We start from the raw sequence: 14,342 nt of genomic DNA on the forward strand, positions 1-14,342 counted from the left end.
ATTCAAAAATTTTAAGTTTTTTACTTGCTTGTTAAGAAAGATTCAAACTTTAAGTTCTAGAATCATATATTGTGATTTCTTGTGAATCAAGTCATTGTGATTTTAAAAATCAAATCTTTTTCAAAACTAATTCTAATCATATCTTTCTATCATATTTTTTTTTTTAAAAAAAATCACATCTTTTTTTCAAAAATTTGATTTTAAAATATCTCTTCTAACTCCTTATCTTCTTATCTTTTCAGAATTGATTTTCAAAATTTGTTTCAACTAACTAATTAACTTTTTGTTTTGCTTCTTATCTTTTTCAAAACTACCTAATTAACTCTCTCCCTCTAATTTTCGAAAATCTCTTCCCTCTTTTTCAAAAATTCTTTTTAATTAACTAATTGTTTCAATTTTTAATTTTAATTTAATTTCATTCCTAATTTTCAAAAATCACTAACCCCTTTTCAAAATTTTATTTTTGAAAATCCTCCTTCTCTCTCATCTCCTTCTATTTATTTATTCATCTACTAACACTTCATCTCACCCAAATTCGAACCCCCTCTGCCATCTGTGTTTGAATTTTCTCTTCTTCCCTTCTTTACATTACATTCTTTTCTTCTTCTACTCACACAGGGGAACCTCTATACTTGGGTAAAAAGGATCCCTATTATTATTATTATTTTTCTGTTCCCTCTTTTTCATATGAGCAGGAGCAAGGACAAGAATATTCTTGTTGAAGCAGACCCTGAACCTGAAAGGACTCTGAAGAGGAAACTAAGAGAAGCTAAAATACAACAATCCAGAGATAACCTTACAGAAATATTTGAACTAGAAGAGGAGATGGCAGCCAAAAATAATAATAATGCAAGGAGAATGCTTGGTGACTGCACTACACCTAATTCCAATTTACATGGAAGAAGCATCTCAATTCCTGCCATTGGAGCAAACAATTTTGAGCTGAAACCTCAATTAGTTTCTCTAATGCAACAAAACTGCAAGTTTCATGGACTTCCATCTAAAGATCCTTTTCAGTTCTTAACTGAATTCTTGCAGATCTGTGATACTGTTAAGACTAATGGAGTAGATCCTAAAGTCTACAGGCTCATGCTTTTCCCTTTTGCTGTGAGAGACAGAGCTAGAATATGGTTGGACTCTCAAACTAAGGATAGCCTAAACTCTTGGGATAAGATGGTCACAGCTTTCTTAGCCAAGTTCTTTCCTCCTCAAAAGCTGAGCAAGCTTAGAGTGGATGTTCAAACCTTCAGACAGAAAGAAGGTGAATCCCTCTATAAAGCTTGGGAGAGATACAAGCAACTGACCAAAAAGTGTCCTTCTGACATGCTTTCAGAATGGACCATCCTGGATATATTCTATGATGGTCTGTCCGAATTAGCTAAGATGTCATTGGATACTTCTGTAGGTGGATCCATTCACCTAAAGAAAATGCCTGCAGAAGCTCAAGAACTAATTGACATGGTTGCTAATAACCAGTTCATGTACACTTCTGAGAGGAACCCTGTGAGTAATGGGACGCCTCAGAAGAAGGAAGTTCTTGAAATTGATACTCTGAATGCCATATTGGCTTAGAATAAAATATTGCCTCAGTAAGTCAATATGATTTCTCAGAGTCTGAATGGAATGCAAGCTGCATCCAACAGTACTCAAGAGGCATCTTCTGAAGAAGAAGCTTATGATCCTGAGAATCCTGCAATTGCAGAGGTGAATTACATGGGTAAACCCTATGGAAACACCTATAATCCCTCATGGAGAAATCACCCAAATCTCTCATGGAAGGATCAACAAAAGCCTCAACAAGGCTTTAATAATGGTGGAAGAAACATGTTTAGCAATAGCAAGCCTTTTCCGTCATCCACTCAGCAACAGACAGAGAACTCTGAACAAAATACCTCTAATTTAGCAAACTTAGTCTCTGATCTATCTAAGGCCACTGTGAGTTTCATGAATGAAACAAGGTCCTCCATTAGAAATTTGGAAGCACAAGTGGGACAGTTGAGTAAGAAAATCACTGAAACCCCTCCTAGTGCTCTCCCAAGCAATACAGAAGAAAATCCAAAAGGAGAGTGCAAGGCCATTGATATAACCATCATGGACGAATCCAAAGAGGAAGGGGAGGATGTGAATCCCAAGGAGGAAGACCTCCTGGGACGTCCAGTGATCAATAAGGAGTTTTCCTTTGAGGAACCAAGGGACTCTGAGGCTCATCTAGAGACCATAGAGATTCCATTAAACCTCCTTACGCCCTTCATGAGCTCTGATGAGTATTCTTCTTCTGAAGAAAATGAAGATGTTATTGAAGAGTAAGTTACCAAGTTCCTAGGTACAATCATGAAGCTGAATGCCAATTTATTTGGTAATGAGACTTGGGGAGATGAACATCCCCTGTTCACCAATGAACTAAATGCATTGGATCAACTGAGATTGCCTCAAAAGAAATAGGATCCTGGAAAGTTCCTAATACCTTGTACCATAGGCACCATGATCTTTGAGAAGGCTCTATGTGACCTGGGGTCAGGAATAAACCTCAAACCACTCTCTGTAATGGAGAAATTGGGAATCTTTGAGGTACAAGCTGCTAAAATCTCATTAGAGATGGCAGACAATTCCAGAAAATAGGCTTATGGACAAGTAGAGGACATATTAGTAACGGTTGAAGGCCTTTACATCCCTGCTGATTTCATAATCCTAGATACTGGGAAGGATGAGGATGAATCCATTATCCTTGGAAGACCCTTCCTAGCCACAGCAAGAGCTGTGATTGATGTTAACAGAGGTGAACTAGTCCTTCAATTGAATGAGGACTCCCTTGAGTTTAAAACTCAAGGACATCCTTCTGTAAACATGAAAAAGAGGCACAGTAAGCTTCTCTCAAAACAGAGTCAACCAGAGCCCCCACAGTCAAACTCTAAGTTTGGTGTTGGGAGGCCACAACCAAACTCTAAGTTTGGTGTTGAACTCCCATATCCACACTCTAAGTTTGGTGTTGGGGAGTCTCAACAATGCTCTGAACATCTGTGAGGCTCCATGAGAGCCCACTGTCAAGCTATTGACATTAAAGAAGTGCTTGTTGGGAGGCAACCCAACTTTTATTTAATTATATTTTTTATTAGTTATATGTCTTCATAGGTTCATGATCATGTGGAGTTACAAAAACAACTGATAAAATTCAAGAAAAATCAAAAATAGCAGAAGAAAAATCACACCCTGGAGGAAGGACTTACTGGCGTTTAAACGCCAGTAAGGAGCATCTGGCTGGCGTTCAATGCCAGAACAGAGCATGGATCTGGCGCTGAACACCAGAAACAAGCATAGAACTGGCGTTCAACGCCAGAAACATGCTGCATTTGGGCGTTGAACACCCAGAACAAGCATCAGTTCGGCATTTAAACGCCAGAATTGCATGCAAAGGCATTTTACATGCGTAATTGGTGCAGGGATGTAAATCCTTGACACCTCAATATCTGTGGACCTCACAGGATCATCTCAGGATCTGTGGACCCCACAGGATCCCCACCTTTCCTCCTCATAATCCTAGTTTTTTTTCCTACATCTTCTTCTTCATCTATTCTTTCTTTTTTTGCTCGAGGGCGAGCAACATTCTAAGTTTGGTGTGGTAAAAGCATAATTCTTTTTTTTTGTTTTTCCATAACCATTGATGGCACCTAAGGCAAGAGAAACCTCAAAAAAAAAAAAAGAAGAGAGAAGAGAAAATGGAAGACAAAAGCTTCCACCTCCAAGTCATGGGAGATGGAGAGATTCATGTAAAGGATCTATAGCTCAGTGGTAGAACATTTGACTACAAATCAAGAGATCCCTGAGATACCTCAGGGGATACATTTTCCCCCACACAATTATTGGGAGCAACTAAGGATAGGAGCACCAAAATCACTAGGGATCAAGCAACAGAGACAAGGAAGAGACATAGAAGAGCTCAAGGACATCATTGGTTCCTCAAGAAGAAAATGCCACCATCACTAAGGTGGACTCATTCCTTGTTCTTAAATTATCTGTTTTTCATTTTTTTTATGTTAAATGTTTATCTATATTTGTGTCTTATTACATGATCATTAGTATTTAAGTATCTATGCCTTAAAGTAGTGAATATGAATCCATCACCGCTCTTAAATGAAAAATATTTTAATTCAAAAGAACAAGAAGTACATGAGTTTCAAATTTATCCTTGAACTTAGTTTAATTATATTGATGTGGTGACAATACTTTTTGTTTTCTGAATGAATGCTTGAACAGTGCATATGTCTTTTGAAGTTGTTGTTTAAGAATGTTAAATATGTTGGCTCTTGAAAGAATGATGACAAGGAGACATGTTATTTGATAATCTGAAAAATCATAAAAATGATTCTTGAAGCAAGAAAAAGCAGTAAATACAAAAGCTTGCAGAAAAAAATAGAAAAAAAAAAGATAGCGAAAAAAAAAAAGAGAAAAAGCAAGCAGAAAAAGCCAAAAGCTCTTAAAACCAAGAGGCGAGAGCAAAAAGCCAATAACCCTTAAAACCAAAAGGCAAGGGTAAATAAAAAGGATCCCAAGGCTTTGAGCATCAGTGGATAGGAGGGCCTAAAGGAATAAAATCCGGGCCTAAGCGACTAAACCAAGCTGTCCCTAACCATGTGCTTGTGGCGTGAATGTGTCAAGTAAAAACTTGAGACTGAGCGGTTAAAGTCAAGGTCCAAAGCAAAAAAAGAGTGTGCTTAAGAACCCTGGACACCTCTAATTGGGGACTTTAGCAAAGCTGAGTCACAATCTGAAAAGGTTCACCCAGTTATATGTCTGTGGCATTTATGTATCCGGTGGTAATACTGGAAAACAAAGTGCTTAGGGCCACGGCCAAGACTCATAATGTAGCTGTGTTCAAGAATCAACATACTGAACTAGCAGAATCAATAACACTATCTGAACTCTGAGTTCCTATAGATGCTAATCATTTTGAACCTCAATGGATAAAGTGAGATGCCAAAACTATTCAAGGGGCAAAAAGCTACAAGTCCCGCTCATCTGATTGGAGCTATGTTTCATTGATAGTTTGGAATTTATAGTATATTCTCTTCTTTTTATTCTATTTGATTTTCAGTTGCTTGGGGACAAGCAACAATTTAAGTTTGGTGTTGTGATGAGCGGATAATTTATACACTTTTTGGCAATATTTTTAGTATGTTTTTAGTAGGATCTAGTTACTTTTAGGGATGTTTTTATTAGTTTTTATGTTAAATTCACATTTATGGACTTTACTATGAGTTTGTGTATTTTTCTGTGATTTCAGGTATTTTCTGGCTGAAATTGAGGGACTTGAGCAAAAATCAGATTCAGAGGTTGAAGAAGGACTGCTGATGTTGTTGGATTCTGACCTCCCTGCACTCAAAGTAGATTTTCTGGAGCTACGGAACTCAAAATGGCGCGCTTCCAATTGCGTTGGAAAGTAGACATCCAGGGCTTTCCAGAAATATATAATAGTCCATACTTTGGCCGAGTTTAGACAACGCAAAAGGGCGTTGAACGCCAGTTCTACGCTACAGTCTGGAGTTAAACGCCAGAAACACGTCACGAACCAGAGTTGATCGCTAGAAACATGTTACAAACTGGCGTTCAACTCCAAGAATGACCTCTCCACGTGTAAACTTCAAGCTCAGCCCAAGCACACACCAAGTGGGCCCCGGAAGTGGATTTATGCATCCATTACTTACTTCTGTAAACCCTAGTAACTAGTTTAGTATAAATAGGACTTTTTACTATCGTATTAGAGATCTTTGGAATCATCTTTGGAAGATCCTGGATTGTATTTTTGATCCTGTGATCATGTTTTGGGGGCTGGCCTCTCGGCCATGCCTGAACCTTTCACTTATGTATTTTCAACGGTAGAGTTTCTACACTCCATAGATTAAGGTGTGGAGCTCTGCTGTTCCTCATGAATTAATGCAAAGTACTACTGTTTTCTATTCAATTCAACTTATTCCGCTTCTAAGATATCCATTCGCACCCAAGAACATGATGAATGTGATGATTATGTGACGCTCATCATCATTCTCACTTATGAACGCGTTCCTGACAAACACTTCCGTTTTACATGCAACCAAGCTAGAATGAGTATCTCTTAGATATCTAATACAGGGGACCGAGTCTGAGTTATTAGTATCTTCATGGTATAAGTTAGAACCCATGGATGGCCATTCCTGAGATCCGAAAAGTCTAAACCTTGTCTGTGGTATTCCGAGTAGGATCTGGGAAGGGATGGCTATAACGAACTTCAAACTCGCGAGTGCTGGGCGTAGTGACAGACGCAAAAGGATAGTAAATCCTATTCCAGTATGATCGAGAACCTCCAGATGATTAGCCATGCCGTGACAGAGTATTTGGACCATTTTCACAGAGAGGATGGGATGTAGCCATTGACAACGGTGATGCCCTTACAGAAAGCTTGCCATGGAAAAGGAGTAAGATTGATTGGATGAAGACAGCGGGAAAGCAGAGATTTAGAGGAACGAAAGCATCTCTATACGCTTATCTGAAATTCTCACCAATGAATTACATATGTATTTCTATCTTTATTTTCTATTTATTTATTATTATTATTCGAAAACTCCAAAACCATTTGATATCAGCCTGACTGAGATATACAAGATGACCATAGCTTGCTTCATACCAACAATCTCCGTGGGATAGACCCTTACTCACGTAAGGTTTTATTACTTGGACGACCCAGTGCACTTGCTGGTTAGTTGTGCGAAGTTGTGAAGTTTTGTTTGGACCATGGTATTGTGCACCAGTTATTGGCGCCATTGCCAGGGACAGAACGAACAACAAATTTTACAACCTCAGAGTAACAATTTCGCATACCAGAGAACAAAAGAAAGCTGAGGCTGTACAGGACGCTATCCCTATCCCATTTCCACATCTTGCAAATAAATCCAGCAATAGTACACGCCAATAGTACACGCCCCAACTGAGGATGTGATAGAAGTAGAAGATGCTACAATGAAAGATGTTGAAGAAGAAGATAAGGTATAAGACATAATTGAAGAAGAAGCATTTCAACCAAGGAACGGAGAACCAAAGGAAGCTGAGGCTGTACAGGACGCTATCCCTATCCCATTTCCACACCTTGAAAAAAAATCCAGAAAGCAGATGGAACTTGATCCCAAAATGGTAGAAATATTCAAAAAGGTTGAGGTAATTGTTCCCCTTTTTGATGTCATTCAGCAGGTACCTAAATACGCAAAGTTTCTAAAGAATTTATGCATTCATAAAGATAAAATTAATAAGTTAGAAACTATTCCTTTAGGTAGCTCTATATCTGCTTTAATGGGAGGTATACCTGAAAAATGTAGTGATCCAGGTCCATGCATGGTTAACTGTATCATTGGAGGTGTAATATTTTCTGATTGCATGTGTGACTTAGGAGCGTGTGTTATTATAATGCCATTGTCTATATATGATACTTTGAGGCTCCCTCCCTTAAAAAGGTCGTCAGCCTGTTTTGTGTTAGCAGATAAAAACATTATTACAGTGGTTGAAATTGCTGAAGATGTATTAGTCAGCATTAAGGGGCTCACATTTCCCATTGACTTCTATATCCTGTAAATGCCCCCCTAATGACTCAGGCAGACCATCATCAATCCTGCTTGGAAGACCATTCCTGAATACTTCAAAGTTCAAGCTAGATGCATTCTCAGGAACTTACTCCTTTGAGATGGATGGCAGAATAGTGAGTTTCAGTTTAAATGAAGCTATGAAGCACCCTCCAGAAGATCATTCTATCTTCCAGTGTGACATCATTGATGAAACTGTAGCTGAAGTTCACAAAGAAGAAATAGAAGAGAAGAACATGGAGCAAGGTCCAAGTGTGGGGACACCCTCTGAACATAATGAAAGCCTTTCGCCATTATCACTAGCCCCAGATGATCCAGAACCTAGCCAAGAGCGTAAATTTGAATTAAAGCCCCTTTCTCCACACCTCAAGTATGCTTACCTTGAGGATAATCAGAAGTTCCCAGTTATCATTGTAAGGGAACTCACTTCTCAACAAGAAGAGCAACTGCTCAGTGTGCTGAGAAAACATAAGAAAGTAATTGGATGGAGCTTGGCTGACATAGTAGGCATCAGCCCTCAAGTTTGTGAACATAGAATATTCTTAGAAGAGGAAGCTAAGCCTGTCCGTCAACCCCAAAGAAGATTGAATCCAACCATCTTAGAAGTTGTCAAGAAAGAAGTAACCAGACTACTTGAAGCAGATATCATTTACCCCATCTCAGACAGTGAATGGGTCTGTCCAGTAGAAGTGGTGCACAAAAAGTCTGGAGTCACAACAATAAAGAATGAGCATGGAGAGCTCCTAACAACTAGAGTGCAGAATTCCTGGAGAGTTTGCATTGACTATAGGCGTCTCAACCAAGCCACTCGCAAGGATCATTACCCCTTGCTATTTATTGATCAAATACTTGATCGCCTGTCAGGTAAATCCCATTATTGTTTTTTAGATGGTTATACAGGCTACTTTCAAATTCATATAGCTCCTGAAGATCAGGAAAAGACCACTTTTACATGTCCCTTTGGAACGTATGCTTATAAAAGAATGCCTTTTGGCTTATGTAATGCACCTGCTACTTTTCAAAGATGCATGATGAGTATCTTTTCAGATCTTATTGAGAACTATATAGAAGTTTTTATGGATGATTTTAGCGTATATGGTGATTCATTTAGCCTTTGCTTGGATAGTTTGTCTAGAGTATTAGACAGGTGTGTTAGTACAAACCTTGTATTAAATTTTGAAAAATGTCATTTTATGGTAAAACAAGGAATTATACTAGGACATGTTGTGTCTAATACTGGTATTTCTGTAGATCCAGCAAAGGTAGATGTCATTTCTAGTTTACTTTACCCCTCCTCTGTGAGGAAAGTCCGTTCGTTCCTTGGCCACACAGATTTTTACAGGAGATTCATTAAGGACTTCAGTAAGATAGCATTGCATTTATCCAGATTGCTGCAGAAAGATATCGAGTTCGAATTCAGTGAAGATTGCATGAAAGCATTTGATAAGTTGAAAATTGCCCTGACTCAAGCTCCAATTGTGAGAGGACCAGACTGGAGCCAGCCATTTAAAATTATGTGTGATGCCTCCAACCATGCAGTAGGAGCAGCGCTGGCTCAACGCAAAGGTAAAATCCCTTTTGTAATTGCTTATGCATCTAAGACTTTAGATGCTGCTCAGTCTAATTACACTACTACTAAAAAGGAGCTTCTTGCTATTGTCTTTGCTCTGGATAAATTCCGAGCCTATTTACTTGGTACTAAGGTGGTAGTGTACTCAGACCATGCAGCTCTAAAATATTTACTAGCTAAAAAAGAGTCTAAACCAAGGCTAATACGTTGGATACTGTTGCTGCAAGAATTTGATTTAGAAATTAAGGATAGGAGTGGCAACCAAAATTTAGTGGCAGACCACTTGAGTCGCCTTGAGCACATTAAGGATGACTCAACTCTTATAAATGATATTTTCCTATTTGATAGTTTGCAAGCAGTATCAGATGTATTTCCTTGGTATGCACCTGTAGCTAATTATCTAGTTAGCCATACTTTCCCTCCCAATTTTACTAAGCATCAAAGGGACAAGCTGAAAAGTGAGTCTAAATATTTTATATGGGATGATCCATATCTGTGGAGGTATGGTGCTGACCAGGTAATTAGAAGATGTGTACCACAATCAGAATTCCAGTCAAATTTAGAGGCATGCCACTCTTCTAAGAGTGGAGGACATTTTGGCCCTCAAAGAACAGCTAAAAAAATCTTAGACCGTGGATTCTGATGGCCTACTCTTTTTAAAGATGCTGTTGAATTTTGTAAATCTTGTTCCCTATGCCAAAGGTTTGGTAATATATCCAAGAGGGATGAGATGCCTCAACAGATTATGCTTTTCTATGAAATTTTTGATGTTTGGGGCATTGACTTCATGGGTCCATTTCCAAACTCTAATGGTTACCTTTATATATTGTTAGCTGTGGATTATGTTTCTAAATGGGTGAAAGCAATTCCTACCGGTACTGATGATGCTAACACTGTTGTTCCTTTTATTAGAAATCATATTATCTGTCGCTTTGGATCACCACGAGTAATCATGAGTGATCAAGGCACTCACTTTTGTAACAGGAGACTGACAGGATTACTAAAAAAGCATGGAATTGTTCATAAAGTAGCAACATATTATCATTCCCAAACCAATGGACAACCAGAAGTGTCTAACAGGGAGATTAAACGCATTCTGGAGAAGATAGTAAAACCTCATAAGAAAGATTGGAGTGCCAAGCTACAAGATGCACTCTGGGCATATAGAGCAGCGTACAAGACACCCATTGGGATGAGCCCCTTCCGCTTGGTATACGGAAAGGCTTACCACCTCCCAGTAGAGGTGGAACACAAGGCTTTCTGGGCTGTGAGGGAGTGCAATTTGAATTTTGAAGAAGCTGGTGCTATAAGAAAGCTGCAACTAGCAGAATTGGAGAATCTTCGCCTAGAAGCATATGATAACTCCAGGCGATATAAAGAGAAGATGAAGGATGTCCATGACAAGCACATAAAAAGGAGAGAATTCAGACCAGGAGAGTTAGTTCTTCTATATAACTCCAAGCTGAGGCTTATGCCAGGTAAACAGAGTAGAAAAGGCAGAGCCATACGGAGTTTTTCACCTGTGTCATCCTTCTTGCTCTAAATTCCTCAAAGCCAATGGACATCGCCTAAAGCTCTACCATGGAGAAAAGATTAAGGATCACAAAGAACTAGAGGTTTTCCTCTTAGAAGACCCACCAATAGAAGTAGAATGAATCTGAAGAGCGTCCAACCTAAGGACGTAAAAGCAAAGTGCTAGGTGGGAGACAACCCACCATAGTATGATCGTTCAGTTCAGTCTTAGTTTTATTTCACTTTATTCTATTTTTATTTTTGTTAATGACTCTTCTCATAATCTCTGCATATAGCCTGTATTTGCATTTGCATACTGTATTTATATATAAAAAAAATGCATGCGACGCGTAAGCGTCGCTGACTCGTCCGCGTCATAGGTGCATTCTAAAGAAAAGAGAATTGAATAGAAAGTCATGTGAAAGCGTGGCTGGAGGCGTGCCTTAGGCACAAATATGCCCACGCGACCGCGTCGCTGACGTGCTCGCGTCGTTTGCGAAATCAGCCCCCACGCGTCCGCGTCACCCACGCGACCGCGTGGCCCTGCAAAATCGACGTAAAAAGGTGTATGGCAGCAAGTTATGATGGAGCTGGGCTGGAATGGTGCTAGAAGCACAAGCCCTATCACGCGAACGCGTGCCCCATGCGCCCGCGTCATTTTTAAAATATGGTCATTCACGCGATCGCGTCAACCACGCGAACGCGTCACCCTAAATTTTGGCAAAATGCATTTAAAACAGAGAGTTGCGCGAACGCACCGCTGCACTCGCGCCAATAGCACAAATCAGGTCACGTGATATCGCGTGACCCACGCGTCCGCATTACATGTGGCGCACAGCTTATCCAAATCAGCCAAAATTTCTTATCTTTTCTTCCCCAAATCCTAATTTTTCTTTCCCCTTCTTATTTCTTTCTTCTCCCTTCTTCCTTCTTTATTCTTTCTCACCTTTTACTTCCCCCATCCCTTATTTCTCACATCCATTATCAAGGTTCTTTTCTTTCTTTCTTTACATTTTACTTTTCCTTTATTATTTTTATTTATGTTTTCTTTTTCTTTTTACTTTCATTATCTATATTTTCTTTTTCTTTCTTTTTCTTTATGCATTATTTTAATTGGTGTTAGAAATTTATTTGGGTAATTATTTTCTTCTATATTTTGCTTGTGAGTTATTGTGGAATTGTTTGACAATTAGTATTACCTTTTTAAAGGGTTGCTTGCATGTTCAATTTAATACTTTGAATAACATCTTTATCATGTATGCTATGTGTTTGTGAAAAAGCCCGTATGGCATTCCACATTATTTTAAATTAATCTATTCTACCACTCTAAATGCTTGTTGTTTTTCACAAAACCCCTTTTATATCTTATTAATTAAATATAATTGTCAATACAAACAGGTTGTTAGTTTGAAAGGGTTGGTAATTTAACTTGGACATTGAATGCTTGACCTATGCTACTCATGCCTTTGCCAGCATGCCAATAAACATCTTACATTTAATTGCCTTCACATGCACTTGCTATATTTCCATTGATGAACTTTTCACATGTAGTCATGACCATGTGTTAACGACATCCTTCTTTACCGTGTATTGATTATCACCCATAATATTCACTCCCTTGCTCGAACCCTTAGTTTTACATATTACTTTCTTTTTTTCTTTTTCAGGATGGCCGCCAAGAAGGGTGAAGAGAAAGCTACTCCCAAACCACCAGCAAGGAAAGGAACAAAAAGAGTACTAATGACAGAGCCATCTTCAACAGTGGTAAAGCCCTCAACAAAACGAATCAAGAGGATCATTAAGGTGGATGAAAAAGAGAAAGCTTTTCCAGCAAAGGACACTGCGCGGTTCCCTAACCGCTACTGTGAGCAGATGTTCCCCATCCTGGCTGAGAGAAATTATAACAATGAGCACCTTCTTATCCTCCCGACCAACATTGCTGAATTTGTTGAGCCCCACATTGAGCGTAGACAATGGGGATTTCTACGGAGACAGCCACGACAGTTTAACCTTTTATGGGTAGTAGAATTCTACTCCAATTTTTACATGGCAACCATGCAGTTTGTCTATGTCTGTCAGAAGCAAGTCCCTATAACAGAAGAGGCCATTCAAAAAATTTTAGATCTTTCCCCTGCTCCAGAAGGATTGGACGCATTCCAAGAAGCCTCATTTAAATGCCAGACATTCTAATTTGACTGGGACGCCGTTCTCAGAGTTATAGCACAACCTGGTAGCATATGGATCTACGGATACCATCGGTCCCGACCTAAGGGCATATTGGCTTCAGAACTCACATTGGAGGCCCGAGTATGGGCACAGATCTTGTCCCATTACGTCTTTCCGAGCACTCACGAGTCTTCACTCAATGCAGACATGGCTATTCTACTCTGGTGTATCCTTATAGACCAGCACCTCAATTTACCAAGACACATTCGGCATGCTATGGGACACGTACAAATTGCGGGTAACTTACCTTTCCCCACCTTGGTTTTAGATCTAGTCTCAGCAGCCGCAGTCTTCTACAGAGCTGGGGATACCAAGGCCATGATTCCTCGAGATGATCAATACGTCCCTAATGGGAAGTATATCAGACCTCCAGCAGCCACTATCAACCGGAGCACAGAACCAGCAGAAGATATCCCTTCTTCTTCCACATCACAAGCACCTTCAACAAACCAAATGCTCCATCAGATACTTGAGAAATTAGACCGGCTTGACCGGAAAGGAAAGCAAAGAGAGCGCCGTAACAAGTGCCGATTTACATACCTCAAGGAGCTGATTATTGGTAACCACCCACCAGAAAAAGAACCAGAAACCATGGACTGCACTTCATTTACCAGCACAGGGAGCCATGACGGTCCCGATGGTGGAGATGCTGCTACCAGCCCCTGTTTGTTCCTGACAGATGGCACCGAGGACGGTGCAAATCTTTAAGTGTGGGGAGGTCGGTTAGTACCTTACTTCCGGAGGTAATTTCTCTTCCTAAACACCAATAAAATAGGATACTTAGTTAATTTTTCTTTTGTTTAGAATAGGATAAATAGCATAGAAATATGTTAATTGCATGCATGTTCTATTTGGTTAGAAAATAATAAGTTTCTTTTTAAGACCCTATTTTTAAAAAATTTTACTAATTTAAATCAAAATTTTTGTGTTAAAATTGTTAGAAGTTGTATTTGGAACATAGCTTAAAAAGCTAAGAATGCACAACCTGTGAGATTTGAGCTTAATGAAATGGTTACACTATTCAACCATAAATATTTTATTCTTGTGTATTTACTTCTCTATGATTGTGATCTATATTTTGTTCCATCCTATATGTCCAATGTTTAATGTGTTATATGCATGCGCATGATTGAGGCCATTAATTGTTTTAGCTCACTTATCCCATAATAGCCTACCCTTTCATTTACCTTTGTTAGCCATGATGAGCGGATAATTTATACGCTTTTTGGCATTGTTTTTTAGTATGTTTTTAGTAGGATCTAGTTACTTTTAGGGATGTTTTCATTAGTTTTTATGTTAAATTCACATTTCTGGACTTTACTATGAGTTTGTGTGTTTTTCTGTGATTTCAGGTATTTTCTGGCTGAAATTGAGGGACTTGAGCAAAAATCAGATTCAGAGGTTGAAGAAGGACTGCTGATGCTGTTGGATTC

At 39.0% G+C, this 14,342-nt stretch overlaps 1 non-coding gene across 1 annotated transcript; it reads right to left on the bottom strand.

Moving 5' to 3' along the window:
* Positions 1-1,221: 1,221 nt before the first annotated feature.
* On the bottom strand, positions 1,222-1,329 carry LOC148544826 (small nucleolar RNA R71). Its single transcript, XR_015901717.1, has one exon. It is a non-coding gene; the product is annotated as a small nucleolar RNA R71 (small nucleolar RNA).
* Positions 1,330-14,342: the final 13,013 nt, after the last annotated feature.

This window comes from Arachis ipaensis, chromosome B9 (genome assembly GCF_059453495.1).
Source record: "Arachis ipaensis isolate K30076 ecotype BB chromosome B9, ASM5945349v1, whole genome shotgun sequence".
NCBI classification, from domain to species: domain Eukaryota; kingdom Viridiplantae; phylum Streptophyta; class Magnoliopsida; order Fabales; family Fabaceae; genus Arachis; species Arachis ipaensis.